We start from the raw sequence: 13,851 nt of genomic DNA, 5'->3' as shown, positions 1-13,851 counted from the left end.
CTTATGCTTAAATTGTCCAGTTGATTTTAATATTTGAAAATGTACTGAATTATGAGTATGTTGAGCACAATCAGTGAGGCAGGCATGGTAAGGACTAGTTGAGAGAAAGTAGGATTAGGATTAAGTTTATAGTCAAGGCAATAAAAGATTTCTTTCTCATACTCTCCTCTATGAAACTGCTTGCTTATTATATGGATATTCTCTTTCCACTCTGCCACATAGTTGCTTTTTAGTTACTGATTATTCTCATAGCCCACACTAGTTATACAAAAAATTACCCATCAATATCCTTGTTTAGCTGAATTAAACATTTTTTAGAAGTCCCCCATCATGTTATCTTGTGCAACTGTTTCCGTGATTTAGTTTTTAGGATTTCACACACTGTCTTCCTTGATGCTCCTCAGAAGCCTTCATTTCAACTTTTTCCTTCTCTTTCATTACCATTCTACTTAACCTGTCTCAGTAGCTCACTGAAGTGATAGTTCTTTCAGTGACCATTGTTAAACACTTGAAAGGAAATTGAATACCATAGGAGATTTCCTGTCCCTGCTACTCCAAAGGGCATGCAGAAAACAGCACCAGGAATATCAAAACCAAATTGCTGGGCTGCATTCAGTGGGTTTGCAATGTTTGCTTACAGAGACACATTAAACTTAATGCTGAATTTTGAAAATAGATGATATCAAGTGATGGGCTTCATTAAACTGAAAGTAGAGTGGGATGAATTAGCTTTACTCTCAATTTTTGCACATGGTAACCTAATTAATCTCAAATCTTTCTATGCCCAAGCATTATGATGCCCTCTGGTGCCTGGAACACAAAACTCATAGACATTTTATGAAATGACCATTACTCAGGATGCTTCTATGGTCTTGAAATGACAAAAACTCATTTTTGTGAATTATGAACCTATTCCTTAGTTATGTTTATGAGACTTTCCCTAATAATTATGATTTCACATATAAATATTCCATACTTTTGCTCTAAATTTGTCTACTTAAAAATATCTTTTACTTGAGAAAAAAAGATGATTAAAAATGATTTTTTTCAATGCTTTATAAGGTTTATATCATTTTTTTGCCAATTAGATTGGAAATCAGATGAAAGGGACTTAAGAATGCCAAACCTTTCTCTTGGTGCCATGTTTTAATTCCTTTAAATGATTTATTTTTAGAATATTCCTGAGGTCTCTGTCATCACAGGTTTTCAGAGATTTATGCAATAGATATCTTTTAAATGTAAAAAGGAATCAATATGATTCTTTAATTGGTAAAATTCTCTTTAACACTTAATGTATTACCTAATGCTTTGTCTTCTTTAAAATTTATTCCAAAATGTTACATCAAAACTTTATTAATTTTCAAGCAAAAAAATGAATAGAGAGCATGAATAAAGGAAAAAATAATAAAAAGTATAATAAAAAAAGTTAGGGACCTGGACAGTCAGAAAGTCTGGAAACAGAGCAGTCCTATTGTGAGTATTTGCTTTCTGTGATCAGATCAGTGAATTCTTGAATCTTTGGATTTCAGGTTCCTTCTGGAGCTACATCATCATGTAAGTTACAACTTCATAGAGACAGTGTTTTTTTTTTTTAAGATTTCATTTATTTATTCATGACAGACAGAAAGAGAGAGAGAGAGAGGCAGAGACACAGGCAGAGGGAAAAGTAGGCTCCATGAAGGGAGCCCGACTTGGGACTCAATCCCCGGTCTCCAGGATCACACTCCAGGCTGAAGGCAGCACTAAACCACTGGGCCACTGGGGCTACCCAAAACAGTGTTTTAAAATGGCAACCATTCTTGTTTCTCAGGATATAAGCAAAGAAAACAAGACCCTCTTTTCCCAACAGTTATTTTAGGACTATATTTATGATATGTCTACAATCAAGGACTTTCTAGTCACTTCTGAGAAGAGGGCATAAGCTTTTTTCATTGTCTGGGAATAACAGTTTCATCACATTATTGTCACTGAGAAACTATTGAAATTCTTCTAGGATTTCCTTTTATTCATCAAGTTTATTTCAAGAGTAATATACTCCTAAGACCAATTTATTCTTTCATTTTTCTCAAAATCTGATCTCAAGATGTAGACAGTTAGGAATCTTGGTAATTCAGACCTAGGAAATGTTCACAGACCATCCCTCCAGTTCAAAAAAGAACTTTTATCCATTCTATAATAGACAACTTCTAAATGATCATATAAGAAGTGTGAATCTCAAGCTCAAATTATAGATAAATATCTCCAAATGAATTATAGCTCTAGTTTCTTCTATTTTTTTTTACTTTTGATTTAAAATAGTACTTTAATGACAAAATACATATGTTTATTCTATACAGTTGAGACATAGTTTAATTAAAATAATTTTTTACAAGACTTTAAATATTGGAGTGTCTATCATATTTAAGAGAAATTTTCCTATGTGACAGCTTAAAACACATGTAAGGCCAAGGGCTGGAATGTATAAAAATACTCTCATAGAAATTATATTCTGGTAGAAAAAAATAATGTCTAAGAATTAGAATTGGAAGATGCCTTGAGGTGCAGTGAAATCTCATCCTTGGTGAGTTTAAAGGAGTAGCTCAGTCAAGAATGCTAGGTCATTCTTGCATTTTTATTGGGGGCTGGAAACAAGGACCATAACCTCCCCTTCAACCATGACTATGACACTCATTTCTCAAATCCTTGGTAGTTGAGAAGGGTGATATGAAGAAATAATCAGGGAAGGGAGTGGAATATCTACTTAGCACCAATATTGTATGTGTACAATATGCTTTATTTCCATTTATTTAATCAGTCCTGGTGAGATGGGCATTACACCATTTACTGATAAAAACATGAGATTTAGACCTAAGACACAGCAAAATAAATTTGACCTCTAATACTTCAGATTTCAAAATTCATGTTCGTTCCACACACAATACCACTTCTTTACCCTTACTTTGCAATGACTACTATAATCAATTGTCTTCAAGACCAATTTTAGAAAAAGATTTAAAAATAACTTCTGCCAACTCATTTTTCAATTTTAAAAAAAGCATCCTCGAGGCATATGCCATTCCATTATGCTCCTTGGGAGCTCATTTCTGTATTTTAATGAGGATTGTACATTACATGTGTTCAAGCCTGTTGATGGCTTGCTGGGCAAAATGCTCTCCAAACATAAGCACGGAATACTACTACTAGGCTGAACCAGGAGCTTCATTCTCATTTCAGAATCTCTAATGGCATCAAGCATAGTACTTTCTCAATAAAGAAGTAGTCAATTGAATCTGATATTATTACTGGGAATGTTTACAACATATGCTAATGAAGCAATTATATGACTTAAAGCCAATGACTATGAATTGATAAGCTGTGCTATCCGGAAAATTTATTTAACCTCTCTGAATCTAATTATTCATATGTAAGATATTAATCAATATTTACCTTTTGAGTTATTGTGAGTATTAAAGATAACTTGTGTAAAGTACCTAGGCTATTTCTTATCACATAGGAGGCACTTACTAAAGAGTAGCTATTATTATCCTTGATTTGTTAGATTCTTATTAGAATAAATATCTGTATGGGTTTGAAATTATAAAGCAATTTTTCCAGTAGTTCTGTTAGATGATGTATTATATACTTTTATTCCAGAAGGTTGACTACGTATAACTTTCTGAAGGTAGTTCTATTTAATTGACTAAGAATGGCATTTTTTTAAGAAATGTAAAAAAACTAAAATTTCCCAGATTAAGAAAAATACTACTTTTAGTATAGCCAGTGATGTATACAGAGCACTTAAACAGAATTTAAAACATGATCTATGTCATCAGGAAACAGACATTATAGTTGGAATGACAAGATCAAAACACAAAAGAATCAGAGTAATTACTAAAAAATACTCTACTGATAATAACATGACAGATCTCAGAAAAGGGAGCCATCAGAGTGGGGCCTAGAAGCAAATATCTTGGATTAAATTCTTCCCCCATCACTGACTAGATATGCACAGGTTAATTAACTTTCTTTAGGCTTTTTTTTTTTAAATTAATTAAATGACGGTTTATTTCAAAATTAGTCTTAGAGTGAGTGTAAGCTGTGTTCAAGGGCTGGAGCCAGACTGCGTAACGCGGTGAGCGCGCCCGCCTCCCTCGGACCGCGGAGAGGCCGCCACCGGCCCTGCCCTCCGCCCCGCATCCGAGGATCCCTAGGACTAGACGCCAACAGCAAAGGAGCCCGCGCGCTTGCTCATGCTTAATCCAGGTCAAGGTATACACGTTGAAACACACGTGGGGGGCACGTGGTGTCATGCAGTCCCTGTGATAGGTGCCTCTTGCTCCGTGACCCCCGCAGCAAGGCTGCCGCGAGGGCAGGGTGGGTGGGACAGAGCACTTCTAAAGTGTAGTCCGTTAGCAAAGTGGGCACCTTCTCGTTACCCTCCTTCGTGGCAAAGAGAAGGTTTGCCAGCATCTGGAGATCTTCCACGGCCGGGGCAAGGCTTTCTTCTCGTCAGGGCTGGGCGTGTTCAGATGCTGAATGTCGGTTCCCGAGGAGCCGAAGGTCTGGACGCTGCCGCTCTGCAGACCGGTGGGGATGCTTCCAGCCGGAGCGCTTGGGGGGCGTCCGGCTTCCCTTCCCTGTCCGCTGCTCTGCAGGCGCAGGCCTCTCCTTCCGCCCTTCTTCGCCAGTTCTCGCTGCTCCTTCTGCTTGTTCTGAACCTCGGTGAGCACCGTGATGAAGGAGGTCTCTTCCTTCTCGTCTCCAGCTCGTGCCGGCGGGCCGGCTGCTGCACCAGCTCCTCCGAGAAGCCCCGGGGGCGCCCTCCACCTGGTCCAGCAGCTCGGCCAGCTCCGACCCCGACGTGTGCCTCAGGCCTTTGTAGGACCAGTCGTTGTTGAAGGTCTGGGTCAAGACCCGCATCTCCTGCAGGAGGACCGAGGCTGCCTGGGAGGAGGTCTCTGCCTTCTCCTCCTCTTCCAGAACCTCCTCTTCTTCGTCAGGGTCTGGGGAGTTCTGCATCATTTCTTCAGTCTCCTCAATCACCTGATCTGCTGTGAGCAGAGGCTCCTCATTGATGCCAGAACCATGTTCACTCTTCTCATCGAGCTCTTCCTCTTCTTTCTCGTGGATCTCAGTGTCAGAGCTGTTGCCATTCAGAGCCTCCATGTTTGGGTCCCTCCAGTCTTCTGAGAGTGAAGGGATGTAATGGTCTGTCAGAGCCTCCCAAGCCTCCTCATCCTGCAGGGTCTCCTCCTCCTCTTGGATCTGGAACTGCTTCTTCACGGGAGCTCGGGTCTCCGTCTTGGCATTGTAGTTCCGAAAGCAGACATTGAGCTTCTCATCAAATGCATTCACGAGGTCCTCCACGGACTCGAAGCAGTGGGCCCTCCATTCTTGCACAGCAATGGGACACCTGCCACTTTCAGGATTCGTTTACCTGTGCGGGTCCTGGTGTAGGGAGGCGGGTTGCGGGGCTCAGCAGGACACCCCCCATCCATCGCGGTGGGGAGCCGCGGTAGTGGTGGCAGCTGCGAGCCAGCGAGCGCTCCCCGCGCAGCTCCGCCAGCTCCCGGCTCCACTCCCCTCCTCCACCCTGCCCCCTCCCTTTCTTTAGGTTTTGTAGAAGGTACCCTCTAGAGTGATCACCAGTAAGTCATACTCTTATATAATTTTCTCCCTTTGAATGCTTGCTACTAACCAACAGAACCCATGGATTTGCTTCTAATCAGTAGGATGTGGCAACAGTCAAGAAATGTTGCAGATGTAATCAAAGTTGCTAATCATTTGACTTTAAGTTAATCAAGACAACCTCCTGCAAGCCTCAAAGAAGAAGCAAGACACTATGAGTTCTATAGCTGTAAGAAAACTAGTTCTACAACAAACAGGTGAACATGGAAGAGGATGCCTGACCTTTAGACAGGACTTCAGATCCAGCCAATGCCTTGATTACAGCCTTGTGAGATCCTGAGACTATGACCCAGCTAAGCCATGCTCAGACTCCTGTAAATATGAGTTATTAAATGTAGATGATGTTTTAAGCCAGTAAGTGTATAATATTTTGTTATGCAACAATATAGGCTTCAATTTCCTCATTTGTAAAATAAGACTAAAAATAATTCATACTATAAAAGCTTGTAATTAAAAATTTGTAATGGCACCTATTATCAGATAAGCTTGATAATTCATATAACAACTCCATCAACAGTATCCATTTTAGAGAGTCCAGTTAAATATACTTGAGAAACCTGCAAAATTTGAGGCAGTGCTTATGCTTGTCCATAAATGAAAAACTGAAAACTTAAACTTTAAAATGTCAATTTTAAACACAAATAAATAAACACAAATAGTCTGCATACATTTTTTCTTTGCTAAAATCACAGACACCACCACAATATTGAAGTTGGCAATCAAAATCATGAAATCCTCTAATGACTGTTATGTAATAAGCTCCAAGCATGTTTTATATGGCTCATTCCAGTCATCAAAGCAAGGGTGAGAAGTACAGAAAGAGCTCTGCCTTTTTATACTTTAGTAATCAAGGTTTCATATCATTGAAACAGGTCAACTGCTAGAGGTGGTCACCAGATTTCCCAACATTTTCTCCACAGAATTTGGAATAATTTTCACTCCACTTCAATCTGGTCACTGTACCAACTGACAACAAGTATACAGCTCATGTGAAGAAAAAATTTTAAATTTTAATCCACCTGTGAAGTGGGGAAGGCAAAGTCCTTGAATCAATAGAATGTACCCTGAAAAAAAACAAGAAGTGCTTCTAAATTCTGTTCCTAATTTTTTACTAAATTCTAAATTCTGTTCCTGTATTATTTATAAATTCATTATTGTATAAAATTATAAATCTACTCAGACATCACAATAAATCAGCAAAAGGTTGAAATAATTATCAAGATTATTTGAAATGTGGATTCATGCTCATTGTCATTAATGTTGAAACTCTCCCTAAGTGCAAGATATATATTAAAATAGCTGATTATTATATGAAGAATTACTATTAGCAAGATCCAAAACTTAAATGAAATATTTGTAACATGTTGAAGGTAAAAGAAACTTAAATTTTTGAACCTAATACATGACAAAATTCCGTTAAATATAATGAAAAATGTTTAGATGCTTCATTGGATGTTTCCCCCCAAATATTAAAAATTTAAAAGACACCACAGAAGAGGTAGTCATTCTTCTTAAAAGAGTAAGAATGGTCCAAATAATATCCAGAAAATGATATCATATCAAACCAAAATGCATATCTTATCAGAAAATATTATTAAAGGAAAGCAAATTTTCTAAAGAAACATGTATTAAGCTGATGACAAGTTGATTAATTACAAGTTGAGAGAAGTTTGTCACTAAACATTTATATAAATGTACAGGTTTTGAATATATCTTGGTTTATAGTACTTTCTAGATTTTTTCAAAAATAAACAGAGGAATATAGGTTTTGTGATCATCTTAAGGAAAGATGTACTAGATAAGATATATTCTTAATAGTGAATAATTGTGGAACAACAAAAGTTTATGGAAATCCACATAATAATATCTACTAATGATTTTAAATATATTATGAGGTAAGTTTCATATACAGTACCACATATGAAATAAATTTGCTACATCACATATAAATTATATCAGCAAACAAGTTGAAGGCAGAAAAGCATAAAATGCCAATAGATACTATCAATGTGGCTAACATCATATAAAAAGACTTTAGAATATAATTTCTGGCCATGCAAATACTAGATTTCAGCACATACCTCCCAAGTATAACTAAAAAGACTATACATAACATTTTAAAAGTCCAGTTGAAAGCATGAGACCAAGAAGCCAGAACTTGAGCATCAAAAATTCCAGAAAGGAGAGAAAGGCATAACAGTAAAACCAAAAATGTGTTCTTCTTTTCCCTTTGAAGTATTTGCTGATTCATGAGCAGAGCAAGACTAGAAGATAAGAGATCAGAACAAAATGTCAGCTAAAGGACTGAGAAACTAGGAAGAGCAATCCTCAATTTCATTTTGTTAGAGAGACAAAAATTGAATTTCAGGGCTCATCAAGGAGATGAAGTCCCAGTGAATAGCCTGGCTCTCAGATGCAACCCCTGAAGGGTAACCCTAGAATAGACTGCAAATAGTTAAGGTCTTTAAAATACTGCAGTCCAGGCTGGAATGTGTTCTATCCTGACTGGATTAAGCTGGCCTGCCCCTACTCTCACTACTTAAAATAATCTAAAATTAATTTCCTCACAAAGATATTATTATAATCATACATGATGTCTAGCATTCAATTAAAAATTACCACGTATACCAAGAAACATTGTCAAGACAAAAAGAAAATAGAATATAGAAATAGACTGAGGGGTGATCCAGACATTAGAGTTAGCAGATACAGACTTTAAAATAGCAGTGATTAAATGTCAAAAAATGATGATAAGAGATTTTTAGAAGAAAAGTAGAATATATTTTAAAAATCAGGGATCCCTGGGTGGCGCAGCGGTTTAGCGCCTGCCTTTGGCCCAGGGCGCGATCCTGGAGACCCAGGATCGAATCCCACGTCGGGCTCCCGGTGCATGGAGCCTGCTTCTCCCTCTGCCTATGTCTCTGCCTCTCTATCTCTCTCTCTATGACTATCATAAGTAAATAAATAAAAAATTAAAAAAAAAAAAGAATATATTTTAAAAATCAAATAGAAATTCTATAATTTAACATACAGTAACTAAAATTAATAATTCAGTAGATAATTTCATCAATAGATTGGGCCCAGTTGAAAAGATGATTTTACTGAACAGAAAGATAGAAAATATGCAGATGAAAGCATGAAAAAATATGGAAAAATCAGAAAAAAATATAAGAAATATATAGATTTTAATAAGTTCTGTGATACATACAATCAGTGTCCTAAAATGATAACAGAGAATGTGGCAGAAGTAATATTGAAAAGATATGACCTAGAATATTCAAAACTGATGGACATCAACTTACATAATCAAGAAGTGCTTTAAACATCAATATTAAATTCACACTTAGGCACACTATAGTAAAACTACTAAACACCAAAGACAGAAAAATCCTAAAGATAGCTAAAGAAAACCGGCACATTATCTTCACAGGAGAAATAGTAAGCCTGGGCTGATCTTTTAACAGAGAAGGTGGGAGCCAGAAGGCAATAAAAGGATATCTTTATAGTGCCAAACTAGAATTATATAGTCCATTAAAATATCCTTCAGAAATGAAAGTAAATTTGAGATGTTTTTAGCCAAACAAAAACTAAGGAAATTTATCACCAATTGACTTTCCTAAAATAATTACTAAAGGAAATTCCTTGGGCAAAAGGAAAACAGTCTTGAACAAAATGCAAGAAGGAATACAAGGTGGCATAAGTGATAAATATGTGGACAAATATAAATGGAGCGTGACTATACAAAACAATAATAATAATCTGCTGCATAGTTTAAAATACACTAAAATAGATGATAACAGTTTGGGGGAAAGGCAGAATGAGAATAAATGGACTTAAAGTATTCTAAGTGTCCAGCATAATCAGACAATTGATAAAAGTAATATTTTTTGTTTGACTGCAGTAGGTCAATTGTAAGTATTAAATAACAGAAGGTATAACAGACAAGGTAATTAAAATTAAAATAAAAATATTTTATTACTCATAAAGAAGATGATATAGTAAAATGATGGCTATGAGAACAAAATGGTGAACACATTTGGCATATTTCTCATATGTAAAATACTGCACATATCAAATGCAGGTATCTAACTCATGTAAAATACTGCACATATCAAATATGTGTATCTAACTTATGAATTTAAACAAAAACTCAACAAATTTCCCTTCCTAAAAGAATATTAAGTAGGAAGAAAACAATAAATTTGAAACAGAAATTAATAAAATAAAACACAACTATTCAATAAAGAAAATCAACACAACCAAAGGGTTTTTTAAAAAGATTTTTATTTATATATGTATTGAGAAAGGGAATGACTATGCACATGCACAAACAGGGGGGAGAGGCAGAAGAAGAGGAAAAGAATCTCAAGCAGACTCCACACTGACTGTGTAGCTGCTGCAAAGCTCCATCCCCTGACTCTGAGATCATGACCTGAGTCAAAATTAAAAGTTGGCCACTTAACCAAGTAAGCCACTCAGGCGCCCCTTTTTAAACATTAGTAAAATGAATAGACCTTCAGGAAGATGGATTAGGAAAAAAAATGAAAAGAACATAAACTGTCAAAATCAGAAATACACAAAGATGATATAATCTCAGATTTGACAAATATTTAAAGGACAAGAGAAAATCATAATTTTATGCTCTGGGGTGTTTTCTCTGACACCCCAACCAATTCTCTGATTCTCCAGATACCAAGTGGGTACCCAACAATTCATTTCAATTCTGACACTCTCTACCCAGAGTTAGTACAGACACCACAGGTTAAGGACTCAATCTCACAAAACTGCCCCCACTCAGACACCAGTCACAAATCCAGTGCCATCCACACTTCTGACTAGCTATAAATCAGGTGTTCCTAGGATCCCCTTGTCAGTTTCAGTAATTTACTAGAATAGCTCACAGAATTTAGAAAAATAGTGTACTTAGGTTTACTTTATTCATCCTTATTATAAAGGATACAACTCAGGAAGGGCCAAATGGAAGAGATAAGTAGAGAGCAGGGTATTGGGCGCCAGAGCAGCACTTTTTGTCTTAGCAACAACTGAAAAGTACCCAAATCCCTATTTAAAAGAGTTAAGTAAATTGTAGTATATTCACACAACGGCATACTGTTCAGTGATGAGAATGAAGAAATCACAAATATTTATCATAATGTTGAGAAGACAAGGTAACGAAATACTATACACTGCATGATTCTACTTGTATAAGACGCAAAAAACAGGAACAACAAATTGATCTACATGCTGAAAGTCAGTACAACGGTTACCTCTGGGAAAGGTAATGGCCACAAGGAATCCCCAGGGGAGCCTCTATAGCATGCTAGTGATGTTCTGCTTCTCTACCTCATGCTGTTTCATGGGTGCTTTTACTTTGCGAAAATTCATGAAGTTGAAACTTACAGTTTTTCTGAATGTAAGCTGGGCTTCAATAAAGAGTTTAAAAATAAAATATGATTTAAAAAATGGAATGGAACATATTTCCCCAAGGAAGTGAAGAATATGCCAACATATTTAACATACAAACTTCCAATTACTTTATTTTTCTAAGTTACCTTCACGGCCCCAAAGGCATTTCAGTTTGCAACTCTTGTTGGGGGGGCATAATATAAAATACGATCCTGTTTTTTTGTGGCTAGGCTTTATCTTGAGCTATGGCTTCGAAAATGTGAGATCCTAACTACTAATGTACTCCTTTATGGAATTTGCAAACATCCTTAGACTGTGTGGGGAAGGGATGGGAGGAAAGGAGAAATAACTTTAAACTAGGTCAGATAATAGAAACCTTGGTGAAGCCCATGGGTTGTTTCTCTTCCTTAATGATCTTCTGGATGAATATGTACAGTAGGCATTGTCCTATAACCAAGAATAGAGAAAAGTAGTCACCTTCTCCTGGGGCTGGCTCTACTAGGCAGGGAGCAGAGACTTACAAGGAGGGCCAGGTACCCCACAGTCATCCTCATAAATATTAACAGGCTAGTGGCTTGAGAAATAACGAATAGAGACACCACCCTCAGGAACACATTAGAGGAACATATCTTACTGCTCTCAGGTAGCCACTTAGAATTTTTGAAGTGGCAAAGTTAATCTAAAATATAATTTAAGTTAAGATTAATTGTAGATAACACGTAGGGCTAAACATGATCACAACTCATTTTCTAAGTTATCTGATTATCCTCTCATATGTATTCCAAATCCATGTTCTTACATCACCCCACTATCAACCTTCATCTTCACATGGCATTTTTTCTGTGTGCCTATTTGTTTTTGTATTCAAATTTCCCCTTCTCATAAGGACACAAGTCATGCTGGATTAGGTTCTACCCTAATAACCTCATCCTAACTAATTACACCTGCAATGGCCTTATTTCCAAATGTGATTACATTCTGATGTACCAGGGATTACGGCTTCAACACATGAATTGGAGGGGTGGGGTAAAATAGTCTGACTCCTAACAGATCTTATTTCCGAAGAAGGTCACATGAACAGCTACTGGGGGTTGAGACTTCAAAATCCTTTTAAGGGACACAATTCAACCCATACAGCACCCATTCTTTTAGATGAATAGTACTTTAGGCCAGGAAAATCATCCCATAATGCAATCCACTCCTAGAATCTTCTCAGTCCCTAAGTAAATTCTAGGTGTTCATGGACTTTCACCTGCCATCTGTGTTACATGTTACCATGTTTATCTCTTTGATTGCATCTTCCAGATGCTGTTTCAATGACCACTTGAGCTTTCTATGCCTTTGGGACAATGTGCATAAAGCCTTCTGACTTCCTTGCCCTGCATGCCTCTCCCTTCTCACATTATTACGCCAACCCACCTATGCCCACATGCACACATGGGCACAAAATACCTCTTACACCAGAACTCCACATACAAGAAAGATGAAGCCAGTTCTGTGGTCCAGGTGCTATACATGTCCCTCAGTGTATCATCTGGGTGCAGCTGCTCATGCCATTCATGCTTATGTCATTCATGTTATGAAAGTGTGCTTCAGCTCCAACATATCTTTACCTGCTAGCACATTCTGGTATAACTGTGTAGACAAAGGCAATGGATTTTAAGTTTTACCCAGTATTTATTTTATTTTATTTTATTTTATTATTTTATTTTATTATTTTATTATTTTATCTTTTTGAGAGAGTGAGAAAAAGGGGAAAAGGAGAGTCTTAGGCAGGTTCCACGCTCAGCACAGAGCCGACACTTGGGCTCAATTTCAAAATCCTTATTGAGCTCATAACCTGAGCCAAAATCAGGAGTCTAACTGACTGAGCCACCCAGATGCCCCTTGTCCAGTATTTTTAAGACATTTTTTCTTTTTGTTTTGTTTTCCCTAACGGACAAGTAATGCTGACTCTGTTCTCTTCCTACAAAATGAATCAGAACATGCTTAAGAGTGACAGGATGCATAAGGTAACAAGAGTTTCAAGAAGAAATTGGATAGTACGTTAAGCTACATCCTTTTTGTGTAAACATGAATCACAGTGGAATTCTAAATCCTCTCTTCCCACTACCACCTCATAAGTTAAGATCAAAGGAAAAATGCTACAATCAATAGTTATTAGTAAAACATTAAAAGGCAATGTATTGAAGTATGAAAGAAAAAAATTATTTCTAATTGGGAAGGAAATTTAATTGTGCCCTCCAATTTACTGCACTTACAAGCTGAACAATTTAAGGAACACCAGTCACTTAACTCCATTGAATTCTAGTAAGTCGCATGTAATATTAAACCTAAGTAAAACTTCTATGCATTATAGAATAAAAGAGTCCTAATTTCCCAAAGAACAAAGGTAATGCATTTTGGTATCATTTGAATGTCAAAGAGACTTCCTGCTCATAACTAGCAAGTTTCATAACACCTTTAAATTTTACAATTACATTTCTTTCTTTTTTTAATTTTTATTTATTTATTCATGAGAGACACAGAGAGAGAGGCAGAGGGAGAAGCAGGCTCCATGCAGGGAGCCTGACGTGGGACTTGATCCCACGTCTCCAGGATCACATCTGAGCCAAAGGCGGCACTAAACTCCACCCGGGCTGCCCTACAATTACATTTCTAAAATTTGTTGTCACAATCATTATTTCCAGAATCCCATGCAGAAGTCTACGTAAAACATGCTCTCCCTTTGACATCTGGGGGGGAAAAAAGATGAAGACATCTCAAAGCAGAAAAAAA

The 13,851-nt window shown here is 37.0% G+C and overlaps 1 long non-coding RNA gene and 1 pseudogene across 1 annotated transcript in view; both read right to left on the bottom strand.

Annotated features, from left to right (window-relative positions):
• The window catches only part of LOC140593886 (uncharacterized), a 224,617-nt gene that overhangs the window by 186,103 nt on the left and 24,663 nt on the right, over nucleotides 1-13,851 (bottom strand). The gene's annotated exons all lie outside the window — the stretch shown is intronic.
• LOC112918538 (fasciculation and elongation protein zeta-1 pseudogene) lies at nucleotides 4,234-12,590 on the bottom strand (annotated as a pseudogene).

This window comes from Vulpes vulpes, chromosome 9 (assembly GCF_048418805.1).
Source record: "Vulpes vulpes isolate BD-2025 chromosome 9, VulVul3, whole genome shotgun sequence".
Lineage (NCBI taxonomy): Eukaryota > Metazoa > Chordata > Mammalia > Carnivora > Canidae > Vulpes > Vulpes vulpes.
Note: the sequence above shows the minus strand (reverse complement) of the source record. Positions and strands in the feature narration are given on the sequence as shown.